Here is a 17539-nt window from a genome sequence, read left to right as displayed (position 1 = left end):
TTGTAATAGCCTCTAACTGGCTTTCCTGCTCAGCTACCAGGGTGATTTTCCTAAAGCATTGAACTGACCTCATCACTCTAACTCCCAATGAGAATGGCTCCCTATTACCTCTAGGATCAAATATAAAGTCCCCTGTTTAGCATTTAAAACTCTGTCCCCTTCCCACCTTTCCAGTTTTCTTATATTCTACTATGATCCCACTTAACCTGACCTATGCTTATACCATACTATACCTCCATCTCCCGGACTAGCCATTCCCTATATCAAGAATACCTTTCTCCCCTCATCTCTGCCTTTTGGGATCCCTGGATTTAAGATAGTTCAAATGCCAACTTCTACACGAATCCTTTCCTGGCTTCCCTATTACTGTTGAGGGAACCACCATCCTTCCAAGGACCCAGTCTCCCAACCTAGGAATCATCCTGTACTCCTCTCTATCTCTCACCCCTCCGTATCCATGTTGTTGACAAGACCTGCCCATCTCACCCTTACACCATCTCTCAAATACACGTCCTCTTCTCCGACGCTGCCCCCACTCGAGTGCTGGCCCTCATCACCTCGTGCCTTGATTATTGCAATAGCCTGTAGGTGATACTGCACAGCCCTGCCTCACTTAAACCCAAATCGCTTGCAAATCAAGACATCACCCTCCTGATGTCACTGGTCCTCTCCGAGACAAAGGACAAACAACACGCAACAACAGCCTGCTGGTGGGTGTGCCGGCCTCAAGTCTCACCCTGCTCCAATCCATCCTCCTTTCAGCCACTAAAATGATTTTGCTAAAGCTTGGATCCAGTCATGACACCCACTACTCTATAAACTCTCCATAACCTCCAGGAGCAAATACAAAGTGTTTTGTCTGGCATTCCAAGCCCTTCATGACATAGCCCCATCCTGTCTTTCCTCTCACACCTTCCTCCCAGGACCCTGGCCTCCTGGCTCATCTCTGGCTGTCCTCCCTGCATGGAACTCTCTTCCTCCTGATCTCCACCTCCTGGCTTCTCTGACTTCCTTCCAGTTACAGCTAAAGTTCCATCTTCTTCAAGGAACCTTTCCGAATCCGCCTTTGTTCTTTTATTTTTTTAGTTCATTTATTATTTATTTAGTTTTAGTTTTCAGCATTCACTGTTACAAGATTTCAAGCTCCAGATTTTGCTCCTCCCTCCCCTTCCCCTCCCCAAGACAAAACACAATCTGATATATTTGTTCATTGATATTAAATACAGCTCCACATTAGTCACGTTGATCTGCCTTCATTCTAGGGCCTCATCTGTGCGGATTTTTCCCACTTGTCCTGTCTGTCTCTTGCACAAAGCTTTGCGTGTGGTTGTTTGTATGTTGTCTCCCCCATTAGACTGTGAGCTCCTTGAGGGCAGGGCTGTTTTTCTCTTTCTTTTAAGGTGCCAGGCATACCTTGCTAAATGCTGGTGATGGCGTTCTAATTTTTGTTGTTGTTCAGTCACGTCTGACTCTTCATGATCCCTTTTGGGGTTTTCTTGACAGAGGTTCTGAAGTGGTTTGCCATTTCCTTCTCCAGCTCATTTTACAGATGAAGAAACTGAGGCAAACGGGGGAAATGACTTGCCCAGGGTCACACAGCTAGTGAGAGTCTAGGCTGGATTTGAACTTCCTGACATCAAGCCAGAACCCTATCCAGGGCTCCACCTCGCTGCCTCAGCTGTTTAATAGTCATTTAATAAATGCTTGTTGACTTGAGGTTACTTGAGGTGATCCCCACCCTCCAGCTGCTTGCACCCTCCTTCCCAAAATTACCCAGGATTCATCTTATATACATTCCAAATATGTGTTTTTATATTCATGTCATCTCCCCATTAGAAAGCAAGCTCTTTGAGGGCAGGAACAATCTTCCCTTTAGTCTCTGAATTCCAGGAGCTTAGCCCAGTGCCCAGCTTATAGGAGACTCTTAAACTCTTGTCTGTCGATGCTTGCTGTCCTCCAAGGCTCTGACCTTGGCCTCCTCCTCTATACCGGCCCCCTCCCCTTGGTGACCTCAGGCACTCACATGGCTTTAGTTACCAGCTGTCTGCAGAGGACTCTGCAATCTGCCCCTATTCCTAACCTGCCTGCTGGACATCTTCTCAGCTCCTCACACCCAATATGTTCACAACTAAATAATTTCCTTCCTCACCCTGCCTCTCTCCTCCCCCAACTTCTTCCCTCTGATTAACGACCCCACCCAGGTACATAACCTCAGACTCACCTTTACCTTCTCCCTCCACCCCCAACTAAATAGCTGCCAAGTCCTATTGTTTCTACCACCACAATGGTGTTTCCACCCCTTCACTTCTGCCATCACCACCCTTGTTTTCAATCCTCACCTCTTTTCACCTAGAATATTGTATCTACGTCCTAACTGGTCTTTCTGCTTCCAGTCTAGGCCTTCTGAAAGTCACCCTCCAAATTTCTGTTTGAGTTATCTTCCAAAGGTAGGGAAGGTAAGGTCTGACCAGGTCACTCCTCCTCTTAAAAGCTTTCTGTAGCTCCCTATGGCCTACGAAATCAATTGTAATATGGTTGGCCATTGTCCTTCATCCTCAAAAAAGACCAAAACGACATCACTATGTTAGAGTCAAGTTACAGTGTGTCCGACTGTGGCCGATGAGACTGATACAAACTTGGAAGGCTCTTCCATGGATCGGGCACAAATAGTCCATGTGAATATTTGGGGTGGGTTCTCTAAATTTGCACAGCTCGTGTTTCTTTTGAGCTGCCTCAGGTCAGCACCTTCTCTGCTGTGGGCATGCTATGCCCGGCAATCCTGTGCCAGTGTCTCCCATGTCACATAATCAATTCCACAGTGCATAAAAGAGACCTTGAATGCTTGCCCTGTGTGAGTTCCCCATAAAGCAGGCTTTTTGGAAAGTATACATTTTGCATTCCATCAGAGTTGTGCTCTCTGAAGCAGAGTTTGGATGCTTGGTTGCTTAGTTCAAGCAAGGACCTCAGTGTCTGGTGCCTTATCCTGCCAGGTGATCTTCAGAATCTTCCTAAGACAATTCAGATGGAAGCAATGCCATTTCCTGGCACGGCGCTGCTATGCTGGCACTCAATATGAGCCCTTTCTGGCTTTCGTTATGTATCAGGCACTGTGCTAAGTGCTAAGGATTGCTAAAAAAGTGCAGCCTGATTTCTGACCTCAGGAGGCTTACACTCTAATGGGGGAAGACAACATGCAAATAACTATATTTCAAGCATCTTCCCCCACTCCCTAATTAAAAAGCAAAAAACAGACTATTTATTTTGTCTCTCGTTGACTCCAATTTTCCATAGCACTTCATCTGCCTGAGCCTCTCCTGGGCACTTAGCTCAGTCTATCCTTGGACCAGGGTCATTTCTCTCCAAACAATCAATCAGTCCTTTATTAAGTGCCCAATCTATGGCAGGCACTCTGCTGGGCAGATTATAAACACTAGGGGCAGCTGAGTGGAGCAGTGGATAGAGCTCTGATCTTGAAATCAGGAGGATCTGAGTTCAAATCCAGCTTCAGATTCTTAACACTTAACTGTGTGACCTTGGGCAAGTCACTTAACCTCAACTGTCTTGCCTTCTCTCCTCCAAAAAAAATATAAAAAAAAAAGATTATAAATGCAATTGGGGTGCATTTCAAATCTATCTTTTTATAATGTCTAGGCCCATAGTAGGCACCTAATGAACATTTATTAAAGTGAATAACTCAGGGGATACCAGAGTGCTTCCCCCACCCTCACCTCCCATCCCACTGTCACCTGGCTCAGATGAAGTCAGCCTCATTAGGGACATCCCTGAACTGTGCCTGGAAAGGTTAAGAGACTTGTGAGCAAATCAAGTAGGTAGCTAAGGAAGCCAAGTGGCATGGCCAACAGAGGTTTGAAATCACAGTCAGAAGACGAGTTCGAATCCTGCCTCAGACACTTATGAGCTGTGCGGCCTCAGCTTTCCCATTTGTCAGATGGAGATAATAATAGCCCCTGTCTCCCGGGCTTATTGCGAGGATTAAATGGGATGTTTGTAAAGTGCTTTACCAACCTTGTGTTTACCAATCTTCAGTTGTTTTTCTGTCGTGACCCTGTTTGGAGTTTTCTTGGCAAAGGTACCAGAGTGGTTTGCCATTTCCTTCTCTAGCTCATTTTACAGATGAGGAAACTGAGGCAAATAGGGTTATGTGAGTTGCCTAAGGTCACCCAGCTTGTAAATGTCTGAGGTTGGATTTGACCTCATGAAGATGAGTCTTCCTGAGTCCAGGCCTAGTGTTCTATGCGCTAAGGTGCCCCCTGACTGCCTACATAAAATGCTTTACTAACCTTATGATGCTATATAAATGCTAGTAAGTGTCTAAAAGCTTGACCTCAGGTCAATTCCAGCCTTCTTTCTACTACCCCATGCTGCATTCTTGCTCCATCTTCTCTCAGGACTTGGTATGGGGTGCGCCCCTTTGGGGAGCATCCAGCCTCCTGGATTATCAAGGACTTGGGAACGGTGCCCATGGTGCAGTGGGGGGATTCGCACACTTAGGAGATCATGGATACACTCTGTTGTCAAACATGAAGATCTCTGAGGCTCTCTCCAACTGAGATGTTGTGACTCAGTGGCCAGAGGGGGCCAGAGGAGAAGTGATGTCTCTTGCCCTCAATGTGGTCTCTGGGAAACTCAGGAAAGGGAGAGAGGTACAAGCTTGGAAGCAAAGAATTCCTCTGTGGAGTTGGGAAGGCTCTGGGCATGACCAAGGACTCCCATCTCTACCAGGATTCCCTGGAATGGTATAAAGTCTTTCCTGAGGTTGGGGGGAGGGGGAAGATGAGCGGGGGGGGGGGGGGGGGGGGGGGGGGGGGGGGGGGGGGGGGGGGGGCGCAGATCAAAGGCTGCTTCTCTATAAAGCTTTACCCGGCCCTTCTGCTTTCTCCCTGATCTCTGCATCATTTATTACTGTTCATTTTAGAGCCAGAAGATCTAGGTTCACATCCTACTATGCCCCTTACTACCCATGTGACCCTAGACAATTCTTTCCATGACTCTGGACGTCATCTTTCTCTTCTGAAAAATGGGGGAGTTGAATTAGATGGTCTTGTGACAGTCTAGGCTGTGTCCCTGGAATCTGGGACATCCCTGGCTTAAGCCAAAACATCTCTTTTTTCAAAGCATGGGAATGCTAGGAAACAGATGGGTTCCCAGCCCTGGAAGAGTTACAGGCTTGGCCAAGGCACTTGGCATTTACTAAAGAAGGCTCCACAGGCACCACTGAACAGGCACCCTGGGCCAGAAACTGCCCAAGTGCAAAGGAATTTTCCCAAGCCCGAGGTTGCCATCAGCCAGGAAATAAAACCTGCTCTCTCTACTCCCTGATTAATTATTCTTCAAAAAGGAAAAAAGGGAGGGATTCAGAAGTTTCAGGTTTGAGTCCTGGAGCTAATCTTGGGTCAATCTCTTTACCTATGGGAGCCTGAACTTCCTTTTCAAGAAAATGGAAATAATCCTAGTCCCTGACTGCTTCACAAGAGAATCCAGGGAGACAATGTCTGGGAGATTCCCTTGCCAGCTATAAAGCCTCTCATGGATGCAAAGGGATTTCTTTACTAGGAGATGCCATGGTATAATGACCACTGGGGCTCAAAGAGATCTGGGTTCTGGTCCTGGTTCTGATGATGGGCTTCTCTTCTCTGGTCCTCAGTTTCTCCTTCTGATAAAATGTAAGCTCTTTGAGGACAGGGAGCTGATTCATTTTTATCTTTTATCCTCATTGACTAAATCTTTGAAATGAGGGGTTTGGACTGGATGATCCCTCCCTCTGACACTATGTGCCTTGCTTGGCCTCCAACCGTGATGGAGGGTGGTGCTATGGACAGTACTGGGCTTGGAGCCCAGATATGCCAGGTCCAGTCCAGTCTCAGACACTGACTGGCTGTGACCTTAGGCTAAGCCTCAGTTGCCACCTCTTCTGAATGGGAATAATCACACTGGTACACACCGTTACCATGAGGAAAGGATTATTTTTTTTTAATTGAATCTCAGCTAGGACTGGAGTTTAAAACAATTCCTGGGGTGCCCCCATGTGGCTACTTTGGGAACTTCACCAGCCTGGCCCCTGATGCTTTTTCTAGCTATGGGCTTTTCCCATCAGAGCTTGAAGCATCATCTGAATATTTTTTTTTTGTTCCTTTTCTGCATCAAAAATCAAGTATAAGCTGCTCAGCAGATGGGAAGTTTGACTTTGGTTCTGTCTTCCTCTCCTTGTCTTTCCTGGCACCAGGTAGAGGGTCAATCCCTGCTTTCTCATGTCTGAAGAAACCTAAGTCCAACCTCAGTCCTTGGTCCCAGTCATACATGTTGATGTGATGTCAGAGACCCCAATGAGCTGCCCAAATACAGCCCCCTCCCCTTCCTTTCTTAAGAGCCCAAGTCATCAAATCCTAAAAACAAATGAGGCTGGTTTGGGTTTCTGGGGCAGAACTAGGGGTGTGTCTGTGTGTGTGTAAGGGAGGGTGGGGCAGGGAGGAGAGACAGCTTCCTACATTGCCAGCACCAGGAAAAGCACCAGATGTACTGTGTGACCTTGAGCAAATCACTTTGAACAAAATGTTTCTGGGTCACAATTTCATAATCTATAAAATTAGGGGATTGGACTAGATTTCTGAGGTCCCTCACAGAAGGTAAGGGGTGCAGGCAGATGCATGTTTTCATTAATGATTTAAAGGCGTAACTGTTGAGCTTAAATTTGCAGGTGCCACAAAATTAGGAAAGCTAGCTATCAGAACAGATGATTTAGGATCCAAAGATCCTTGAGTGTTTGTGCCAAATCAAATAACAGCAAATTTAGTAGATGAGAAAAGTTTTACATTTGGATTTCTAAAAGTCACCTTCACAAAGATAAGATGGGGGGAGGAATAGCTAAAGAAAGGGATTTAGGGGGTTTAGTGGGCCCCAAATTCAATGTGCTAAAGATACCTCAGGTTGTCCATAAATTCTAAGTGCCTACTACATTCCAACTGTAGGGATTCCAGCTAGGAATTCTACTGAGTACAGGGGGGAGGGGGGGTGGGGGGTGGCGGGGGCGGGGGGATACAAAGACAAAAACCAAGCCCTTCTCTCCAGGAGCTCACAGTCTCATGAGTATGCAAAATTGCAAACAACTCGGAACAAAACTCTTATTTTATCACAGGATTGATTGGAAATAATCCACAGAGGGTGGGCACTAAAATGAAGGGAGAGCAGGACAGACTTCCGGGAGGAGGGGGATTTGGGCTGGGATGCCAGGAGAGGAAGATGAGGGATATAGGGAATGGCCAGAGGAAATGCCTGGAGTATCTTATTGGAGGAATGGCCAGAAGGCCAGTGTCACTACATTTCACTAAAAAGGAACAAGAAGCCAGCACTGTGCTGATCTAATTTTATATGGAGTCATATACATGGGGTATGTGGTCAGTTCTAGGCACCACATTTTAGGAAGAAAGCTGATAAACTAAAGAGTCCAGAAGAGAGCAATCGGGCCACATAACCATCTCCCGCTTAGCACAGTGCCTCAGTAGTAGACATTTAATAAATGCTTGTTGACTGACCGACTGATATGAAGATGAATTAAAGGGACTGGGGATGCTTGGGCCAGAGAAGGTGTGGGGAGGCTGAGAGCTGTCTTCAAGCATTTGTAGGGTCGCTATAAGGAGTTATATAGGCCAGACAGCAGGATGGGTAGAAATTGTAAGTTTAGACTTGATGTGAGAAAAAACCATAACAATTCGAGCTGCCTAAAGGAAGGACAGGGTGCCACGGAGTAGGAGTCCATTCACCGGCAAGTTGTCATTTTGCAACAAAGACTAGATCGATCCTTTGCCAATTATCTCACGGAGGAGATTGCTGTTAAGGTATGGGTGGATTAGATGGCCCCTGAGATCCTTTAGATTCTGTAAAGGAAGACTTCCATGTAATTCTCGGGCCTTCCCTCTGCTAATTATGTCCTACTTATTCTGAACATTTTTTGCTTTGCATACAGACTTGCCTGCATGTTTCCTCCCCATTAGACTCTAAGCTTCTTGAAGGCAGGAACTGTCTTTCTGCTCTTTTTTTATATTCCGAGTGCTCAGCACAATGCTTGTAACAATGTTTATGGATAGATGAAAAGAATGTGAGACGTTCCTACAGCAAAATGACAGCTTGGATTCTACATTCCAAAGCTGCCTGGGTTGCACCAGTCATCTGGGTAACTGGATGGAGATGAAGACAGTGGGAGGATGGACAGATCTGGTGTTCAGGGGACCCGCTCTTACTGGGAACATCTATAATGAATTCCACTGGCAGTCACTAACAGGACTTGACCTTTGTATACCAATCCACAGTTTTACAAAGGGCTTCAGCGAAGTCACTTTTGATTCCTCACAACCACCCTATGAACAAGTCTGAGCAGGTCCCATCATTCTCCATTTGGTAGACTTGCTAGGGGGTGGTGAAGGGGTTTACCCAACACCACAGAGCAGGGGCTCTTAACCTTTGTGTCATGGAGTTCCCCTTTGGTAGTGTGGTGAAGCCTATGGTTCTTAAATGCACAAAATGAACTGCATAGGATTACAAAAGAAACCAACTAGTTGAAAAGAGTTTTGTTTTTTTTTTAATTTTAAGTTCAACCCCAGGTTAAGAACTCTGGCCACATTCCCATTTTATAGATGAGGAAACTGAGGTCTAAGTGAGTGATGAGAGTAAGGTCATCTCTTCTAACCACATTTCACAGCAAGTAGAAAGAATTAGGATTAAAAACCAGGTTCTTTGACCTCAAATCTGGTATGCTTCTCTCTAACCCACAGTTATGGAGTGGCAGATTCAGGATTTGAATCAGGTCCTTCTAACTCCCAGGCTTCCCCCATCTTCCACTGGTGAGTTCCCTAGAGCCGCCATTTTGTGGAGAGACCCAGGCTGATCAGTCTTCATTCCCTCCTGGCTCTCTCTCTTATTTTCTGAACTCTAAAACTCTGCCTTGGTAACTGTCTCACCCTAGAATTTACCGCAGTATCTTGGGTCTCCTTGCCTTGGAATACCCAACTATCCCTGTGGTCTTTCTGTTATTGTTCAGCTGTTTCAGTTGGGTCTGACTCTTCATGACCCCATTTGGGGTTTTCTTGGCAGAGATACTGGAGTGATTTGCTATTTCCTTCTCCAGCTCATTTTACAGATGAGTAAACTGAGGGAAAATTAAGTGATATGCCCAGGATCACACAGCTCTTAAGTGTCTAAGGCCAGATTAGGCCTGACTTTCTATTACCTAGCTGCCCCAGTGACCTTACCACCCCATAATATCCCTCTACCAGGTCTGTCTCCTTCTCCTATGTTTGAACCCCTCTCAGGGCCTCCATTTTGTTAGGAAGTCCAGACTGGTCAGCCTTTATCCCCCTTCCTGTTCTGTTACTGAATTTCTGGACTTCAAAACCATGTCCTGTGGATACCTTCACTCCTTTCCATTTTTTCTGCTCCCTTTTCTGTGGTATTTTACATCATCAGGATGTAAGCTCCTTGAGGACAGGGAATTTTCTTTCTTTTTACTTATTCCAAAAATGCTGGGTAAACAGTAAACACAGTAAATGTTTAATAAATGTTTGTCTCCTTCTAGGACATTTATACTCAATATCCTTTTTTTTTTTCCAATGCATTCTAGAGGGTAATTATTAAAATAAGTCTGTCTTGTACATATTAGCAGAGAAGAGCCTTGACTGAGCTTGGGGGACTGGTATGAAATTCAATGAGATTGTAAAATGCAAAAATGCTTGCATTATCTGATATATGTAATCAGGGCAGAACCCTTACTAATTAGCTTTGGGACTAGAGACATAAACAAACAAAATTAAGAAATTTACTAATTGTCCTTCCCAGCTATAATTGGCGGTTTTTTCTCAATGTTTTTATTCATAGGTTTACATAGAATATAGGATTTAAAACTGAAAAAAAATCTTAAAGATAATCCTATAATCTAGTCCAACTCTCATATTTTTATGCAAGTAAACAGGCCCAAAAAGCTTCCTAAAATCGTACTCATAGTTAACCAGTAACTGACAGTGAGGATTCTCTTTGTTATGTATCTGGCTCTACCGTGTTTCCCCGATAATAAGACCTATCCCGAAAATAAGCCCTCCCCTTACTGTGTAAGATTCCTCTAAAATAAGCCCTCCCCCGAAAATAAGCCCTATTGAGATTGCTACTGTAGTGAAGGTGATCCCCTGCGCTACATGCTACATTACGGTACCCTCTGTATGCACCATCCCCCCCCCCCATGAAACGCATGCCGCGCTCCGAGCTGCATCCAATCAGAGCTGCAGCAGTGAGCGCGTCATCCTGTTCTTTATTGAATTCATTATTGAATAAAGGTACATTTTTTTTGTTCATATTTACCTGTTTATTAAAATTGCTGTCAATGTTCATTAAAATAAGCCCTCCCCTGAAAATAAGCCCTCTGGTGTTTTTCTGTCCAAAAAAAATTAATAAGACAGTGTCTTATTATCGGGAAAACACGGTAGGTCCAGTCACAAGCAATTGTCTTTGATTGCAAATTCTAGAGGACAAGGATTGTCAATGTAATTTTTTTTTTCTTTCTGGTGCTGAAGAAATTAAATGTTTAACAAGGTTTTGCTGATGTTGGCTCAACAAAGTCTTTGCTTGTGAAGCATGCTCCTGCCCCACCCCAAAAAGCTCACAATTGTAGGGAACGGGAAGCCCCAGGATTTGATTAAACAAACAAGACTCACTTTCTCCCAACTCTTAGCACTTGCTTTTTCCACTCTTGAGAGGGGCAACCTTCTTCCCACAACTGTTTTCTTTCTGTGCCTACAGAGAGCTCAGAGAGCCATTACTCCTATAGCCATTGAGTATGTCTTTATATGCCCCTAGTTTACAAAGCCTTGAAAGTGTAGCAGTCCTGGCATCTTCTAAAGCCTTGCCCTCACCACTGCACTTCTTGGAGTGGATAGATCCTTAATAAAAACTGGCTAGTTTCCAAAATGGCTGGTTTTACAGTGTCTCATCAGCTAATTTTTTTTTTTTTTCACTTTTCAACAGAGAATGGCCTGAATTTTATTTGAATCTTGGAATTAATATGCAGGCTGTAGCTTTAAGGGCAGACAACTCTGACTGAATTCTACCTGACCTGAGGATAGTCTAATCTTTGGTTGGGAGGTCATAGTATTTACCAAGAAGACTTTGTCTTGGAATCCAAAGGACTTTTCAGACACCACCTACATGTATCCTGGAACAAGTCATATTACTTCTCTAGCCCCCAGTGTCTTCATCTGCAAATAAAGCAGTTGGATGAGATGGTCTCTAAGACCTCTTCTCATTCTAAAGCTATGATATTATCATTCCATTTGTGTGGCCTTGGGACTTGAGGAATGTATGATGTAAGCTCCAAAGGAAGCATAAGTCCTTGTGCTCATCATAGGTCGATAGCAAGTTCAAATCTGAGTTCAAATCAGGTCTGAAGACATTCACTAGCTGGATGACCCTAGGCAACTCATTTAACCCTATTTGCCTCATTTTCTTCATCTGTAAAATGAGCTGGAGAAGGGAATAGAAAACCATTCCAATATCTCTGCCAAGAAAACACGAATGGGGTCATAGAGTCAGATACGACTGAAAAATGACTAAACAGAGATCTGAGGAAGGGCTTTCCCAGCAACCATCTAGGATCACAGTACCAGGTTAAAGTGCCAGAGAAGACTTAGCCCAGGGCACAAAGCTATTAAGTGTTGGGGCTGGGACTCTAACCCAGACCTCTTGACTCCAATTTACTGTTCACTTCCCTGTTTTCTCTAGATTTTGACCACAATCCAAATGTAAACCATTAGAGAAGGAAGAGCTTGGATTGGAATGTTCAAGGAGAACTCCTGGAGCCGGAGTCAGAAGATTTGGGTTCTAGTTAGGAGGCTAAGAGGTCTCTGTGTAAGTCAACCTCTGAAGTCTCACTTTTACAACCAAAAAATGAAGATGAAAATGAAACCACAGCTTTGGGTTGGTTTGCTTTAAGCTCTGTATATTTCTTATTTCTTCTCTGGATGTTTTTTCATGAAAACAGAAACTTCTTGAGGGTAGGGATGGTTTTTATTTTCATCTTTGTATCTCTAGCACAAAACAGTGCTTGGCACATAGTAGATGTTTAAGGTTCCTCGAACTGAATTCCTAGTACTATCAGACCCAACTCCACTGTCTTGATGAGTCTACTGGGATGGAGGGAGGTTATTTGTTAAATGATGCCAATTCTGTAGCCTCAATTGGTTCTCGATAGGGATGCCTTCTAGTCTTGAGTCTGGGGCTTCTGAATATCTAAACCTTGGTGGGAAGCAGAGCCATAACTAGGAATGCTTACACCCTGGGCAAATTCAAAAGGGGATAGGGTGGGGTGTGTGGGGAATGGTACCACAAAGCAATCTTCCCCCATTAGGAGAGTGGACCATCTCTCAGAGTCCAATCCACGGATAGAGGAACTACTGCTCCTGGGAGTAACAATAATAGTTATATAGTGCTATGTGCCAGCCACTGTGCTAAGTGCTTTACAATTATTATCTCATTTTATCCTCACAACACCTTGGGGGTTGTTGGAAGTAATGAGGAAACTGAGGCAGAGTTGAAGTGACTTACCCAGGGTGACTCAGCTAGTGTCTAAGGCTGGGTATGAACTCAGATCTTCCTGACTCCAGGCCCAGGTGCTCTATCCACTGTGCCACCCAGCTGCCCCTAAGCTCCCACTCTTTCTCCCCAATTTCCCCCACCCCCAACCCCCAGCTGAACTGCTATTATTACAAATACAGCTATTACTCCAGTTTTAGAGCTGGGATGAAGCTTAGGGATCAAATCCAACCTCCTTATTTTAAATGAAGACGTTAACAGGTTGACTTCATCTTTGTCCAGCTGCTATTTCCAGAATGGAGAGACAGCATCAGACAGGGAAAGAATCCCAGGCTAGGAGTCTAGAACCAGGGGGTGGGGAACCTGTGGCCTTGAGGTTACATGGGGCCCTCTGGGTCCTCAAGTGCGGCCCTTTGACTGAATCCAATCTTCATAGAACAAATACCCTTAATAAAAGGACTTGTTCTGTAAAACTTGGACTCAGTTAAAAGGCCAAACCCAAGGACTTGGTGAGCCACATGTGGCCTCAAGCCTGCAGGCTCCGCACACATGAATAGACTCTAATTCAATCTCTGACACTGTGTGACCTGAGCGAGGCCCTCGTTTCCTCATCTGTAAAATGGGGTGTGTGTGTGATCTCTACACATCTCACTGACATCCAGAGCCATAGTGGCTGGGGCGTGGCAAAACCAGGAGTTTATCAGCTAGAATGTTGGTGAGCTCTTTTGAGATTGCTTTGACAGTTAACCAAAATGAGAAAAGGCAAGAGATTTGGAGCTTCTTGTAGTGACCTCTTGCACAGGTTCAAGGTATTAGCTCTCCTCTCCCACCTGACCTATGCCTGGCATAGACCTTCTCTTGCTTACCTTTGGAGTTCCAACTCAAACATTCCCTTCTTTAAGAGCCCCAATCTTCCGTCCCTCTTGGCCCTGACAAAGTGCTTTGGGTACTGGTTATGGAACAATGTCTACAGTTATTTATATGGCTGCCTGGTCCCTCCCCTAGTCTGTGAGCTCTAATTCTTAATTAATCCCCTAGGTCCCAGCTCAGTGCTATGTGTATATTATGTGCTTAAAATGACAACTAAACACTAGCCTGGATATAAATAGAAAAAAAAAAGTGTGTGTGTTTAGGGGGGAAATGCGTAAAACACTGCACGTTAATTTCGGAATGCTGTAATCAATACTTCCCACCAACATTTTAAGACATTGGCACGTTTTTTAGAAAAGGGTCCCTGGGCTCAGTCCTTGGATATGCCCCTATTTACCAGCAGACACACTGCTTCTGGCCTTCTAGGACTTTCTCCATCACATGCCTTCGCCTGGTATCTTCCTCCCCTTCCTTTGGTGTGCTGTCTCCATCAGATTATAAGCCCCTTGAAGGCAGGAATTTCTTTTATATATATTCATTATTGTATCCCTAGTGAATGTAAATTTTAAAGATCTTCCCTGCCCCTAGGCTAAAGTGCACCTGGAGCCTGGGGTGGGAGACTCATTTTTTTTTTCAGTAGATGCTTTTTGATTGGCCAGTGGGTCAGTAAGGTTGTTACATTCTCTGAGCCAGGAGAAGGCTATATAAGCCCTGATGTGAGGCTTTGTTTTGGGGCTCACTTTGAGAAGTGTTCTGTGATTTGATGAAACTCTGGGCTAGTCGTTGTCCAGAGCCCCCCAGCTTTGAACCCCAGATGTTGTTTGGTATGGATGTAATGGTTGGACAGTTTGGAAATCTGTCTACTTGATGTTTTTGTCTTGATACCTTTGAAGTTGAAACTACTTTGAAGTTCGGGGTGCTGACCTTTTTCCCCTAAACTAGGTAAATGATACATATTTGACTGATTAAAGTAAGCTTGTTAACCCATTTTGAGTTGCTTTCCTTTAACAAAGCAGATCCAAGAACCTGTGGTGGCATCAACCCTGGGGACGCCGGGGTGCTTGCTGCCACACATGCCTTCACCTGGTATCTTCCCCCCCTTCCTTTGGTGTGCTGTCTCCATTAGATTATAAGCTCCTTGAAGGCAGGGATTTCTTTTATATATATTCATTATTGTATCCCTAGTGGTTAGCACAGTGTCTGGCACATGGCAGGTTCATGGCATTTATTGGCTGGCTCTCCCCTTACACAGCCACCATTTTGGTTCAGGCCACTCTCCCTCTGGTTTGGACTACTGCAAATCTCCTCATTGGCATCCCTGCTTTGAGTCAGATCCACCCTCCCTAAAGGTGATCTTCCTAAAGCAAAGGTCCGCAAATATTTTCTTTCTCAGCAAACTACATTAGCTTCCTATTACCTCTAGGATCAAATACTGTTTGGCATATCAATTCCTTCACAACCTTCCATTCCAGCGTCGCTGCACAGAACTCCCCTCTAGTCCACTTACAGTGGCCTTTCTGTTTCTCACCCATGGCACTCCATGCTCTATCCCCCATGCCTGAAAGCTATCCTTCCCTACTCCCCTCCGCCTCTCAGAAGACCCAGTTTCCTTCAAAACTGAGCTTTTTACAAGAAGCTTTCCCTGATTCTACATTGCTACAACCCTCCCTTACCAGATAACCCTGCATCTGTTTTGTTAACATCTGTCTATATACATGTTAAGATGTATAAGGGGACTGTTTCATTTTCCAGCACCTGGCATCCCACAGATGCTTATTAAATGTTTGTTGACTGATCACTCAATGTCATTCTAGGTTATACCAAGATAGAGAGAAGTACACAATCCCCAGATATCCAGGGTCCTTATTCTAACATCTGCATCATTTCCCTCCGTTGCTCTCTAAGGGAGCAGCCCTGAAGCTTGGAAGCACCAAGTCCTTTAAGGGTGATTGTTATGGAATGAGATGGAAGACTCACACCTCTTTTCCTCACCCCAATAGACTCAATGTTCCCTCAACAAACATGGTGAAATAGGTGGCAAGGACTTAACTTCAATTGCTCACACAGTATTCAAATTTCCAAAAATTTTTGCTTACACATAAAACAAAATGGCCTTTGGTTTTATGGGACACACAGGAAGGAATGCAGCCCCCACTGGCCAGTCTAGTGGGGACAAGCCTTTCCACCCTTAGCCATGCTGGTCTCCAGGCCACTGGCACAGAGAGTTGGAAGCCTCTGCTAGCTGGAGGGATCTGCCAGATCTTCTGCCAGGAATGGCACAGTCTGGAAGAACCAAGGTCAACTCCAAGCCACGAACAGAGAAGGACTTTTAATGTAATAAAAATAAATGAAAACTATTCTCTCCATAGCTCCTTTTTATTTGTTAAATTGCTAAAAATTCATCAGGGGAAAACATTAACAAAAAATGAAATTGACACCAATTTAAATACCAATGAAATCATTCCTACATTTGTGTGCCTAAAATGACTATTCCAGGGTAAGTCATCTGGTGCCCTGAGCTCTATTTAGAGCTCAGGCTGTATGCACTAACAGGACCCTGGCTGGAAAGAGGGGAGTGGAAGGGGCAGAGAAGTCACCACTAACACTTCTCTCCCCTTTTACAATGAACCACTGTGGGAGTCATTTACTGGTAACCCTGCAGAACATGCCTTCTGCAACACATAGTGGGAAGGAGTGGGGGAAGGAGCAGAGCAGGAGACAGGAAGAGGGAAGTCCTGGATTCCTCTGATTTAGGCTGGGGGTTGTTGTGACCCTTTCAGCTGTCTTATGAGCTGGTAAGAGACCACAAAGGAGGCAAAGCAGCACACATCACCATGCCTGGATCACCACAGGGACAAGGAAGAGATGGAATGTCACTTGTAGGGGTGAGGAAAGAAGCAAAGCAGAAAGAGACTGAGACGGGTAAGGGGAAGGTATTCACTCTCCACTTACTATAAGCATTTTGTACCCAAAGGTCACTGACCCTTCAAGTTAATAAAGCAAAATGTAAAGGTCTCAATGCCTTTCTTAGGTTACTTTTTATAGGGTCATCATTTGTTGTAAACCTCAAGAATCCAAGAATGAAGGTAGGCAAACAGAAGCCTGGGAGAATGATAAGTCCAGCTTTGCCTTAAAAAAAAAAAAAGAAGAGGAAGAGGGAAGGGGCATCTTGTTTCTATGTAGACATAATCCATGTTCTCCCCAAAAAGGCAAAACTCCCACCAGCCCTATTTGGAAGAACAATGGAGATGTGCAACCAAACCTTCCTGCCCTCACCCCTCTTCCCAAAACCCACACTGCATATATCAAGTGGGATAAAAGAATTTTCAGTCCTGTCCATGGGAGGGTGGGAACATAGTGAAAATCTTGCTACAGAGTCAATGAGGTGAATTTCAAAGTCAATGCAATGCCGGGAATCTTGAAGGCACTCTTGCAGGAATGGAAGGGGTTAAAGCTTCAAGTATAGCTTCAGATTTATCTTAAATACTTAAATACTGATAAATATTCATTTTAGGTGCTCCTGAGGTGTGTTTAAAAATAAGTTTTGTCTTATTTTTCTCAGTTGATCTTAAGACAAAATTGGCGCAGATAGTGTTGAGACAGAGTGACGGTGAAGTCTCATCTAGCTGAGACTCTGTCCAGTGCACCATGGAAACACTCGCCTCGGCTCATTCACCCGATGTGCCGCACTACATGTGGCCTTCAAGTGGTCCTGAGGAGACAACCATCTTGGTTATGTTGGCTTTCTGTCCACACTGTCCAGCTTGACCAGGCTCAAGTTTCTTGACCAGCCCCTGATGACACTTGGCAATGGTGCTGTTGGAGTTTGGTGGCAACCAGATTGAAGGAACATTAAGCAGGTGTCACCTAGCCAATACCAAGACTGATGTGTGGGGACAAGGAAGATGACTTGAAGAGCTGTAAACAAATGCTGGGTTTTGTTTTGGATTATGTGTGCAACACTGTATGCCCTCAGATTCCAAAAGAACCAAGACAACTTTCTGGGGCAGCAGGAACAAAAGTGAGAGCGAGCACACACACACACACACACACACACACACACACACACACACACACACAC

The sequence above is a fragment of the Petaurus breviceps genome, unplaced genomic scaffold, assembly GCF_028583685.1.
Source record: "Petaurus breviceps papuanus isolate PSGF00001 unplaced genomic scaffold, PetGlider_PUasm1.0 91041, whole genome shotgun sequence".
Taxonomy (NCBI): domain Eukaryota; kingdom Metazoa; phylum Chordata; class Mammalia; order Diprotodontia; family Petauridae; genus Petaurus; species Petaurus breviceps.
This window is presented reverse-complemented; position numbering follows the sequence as displayed.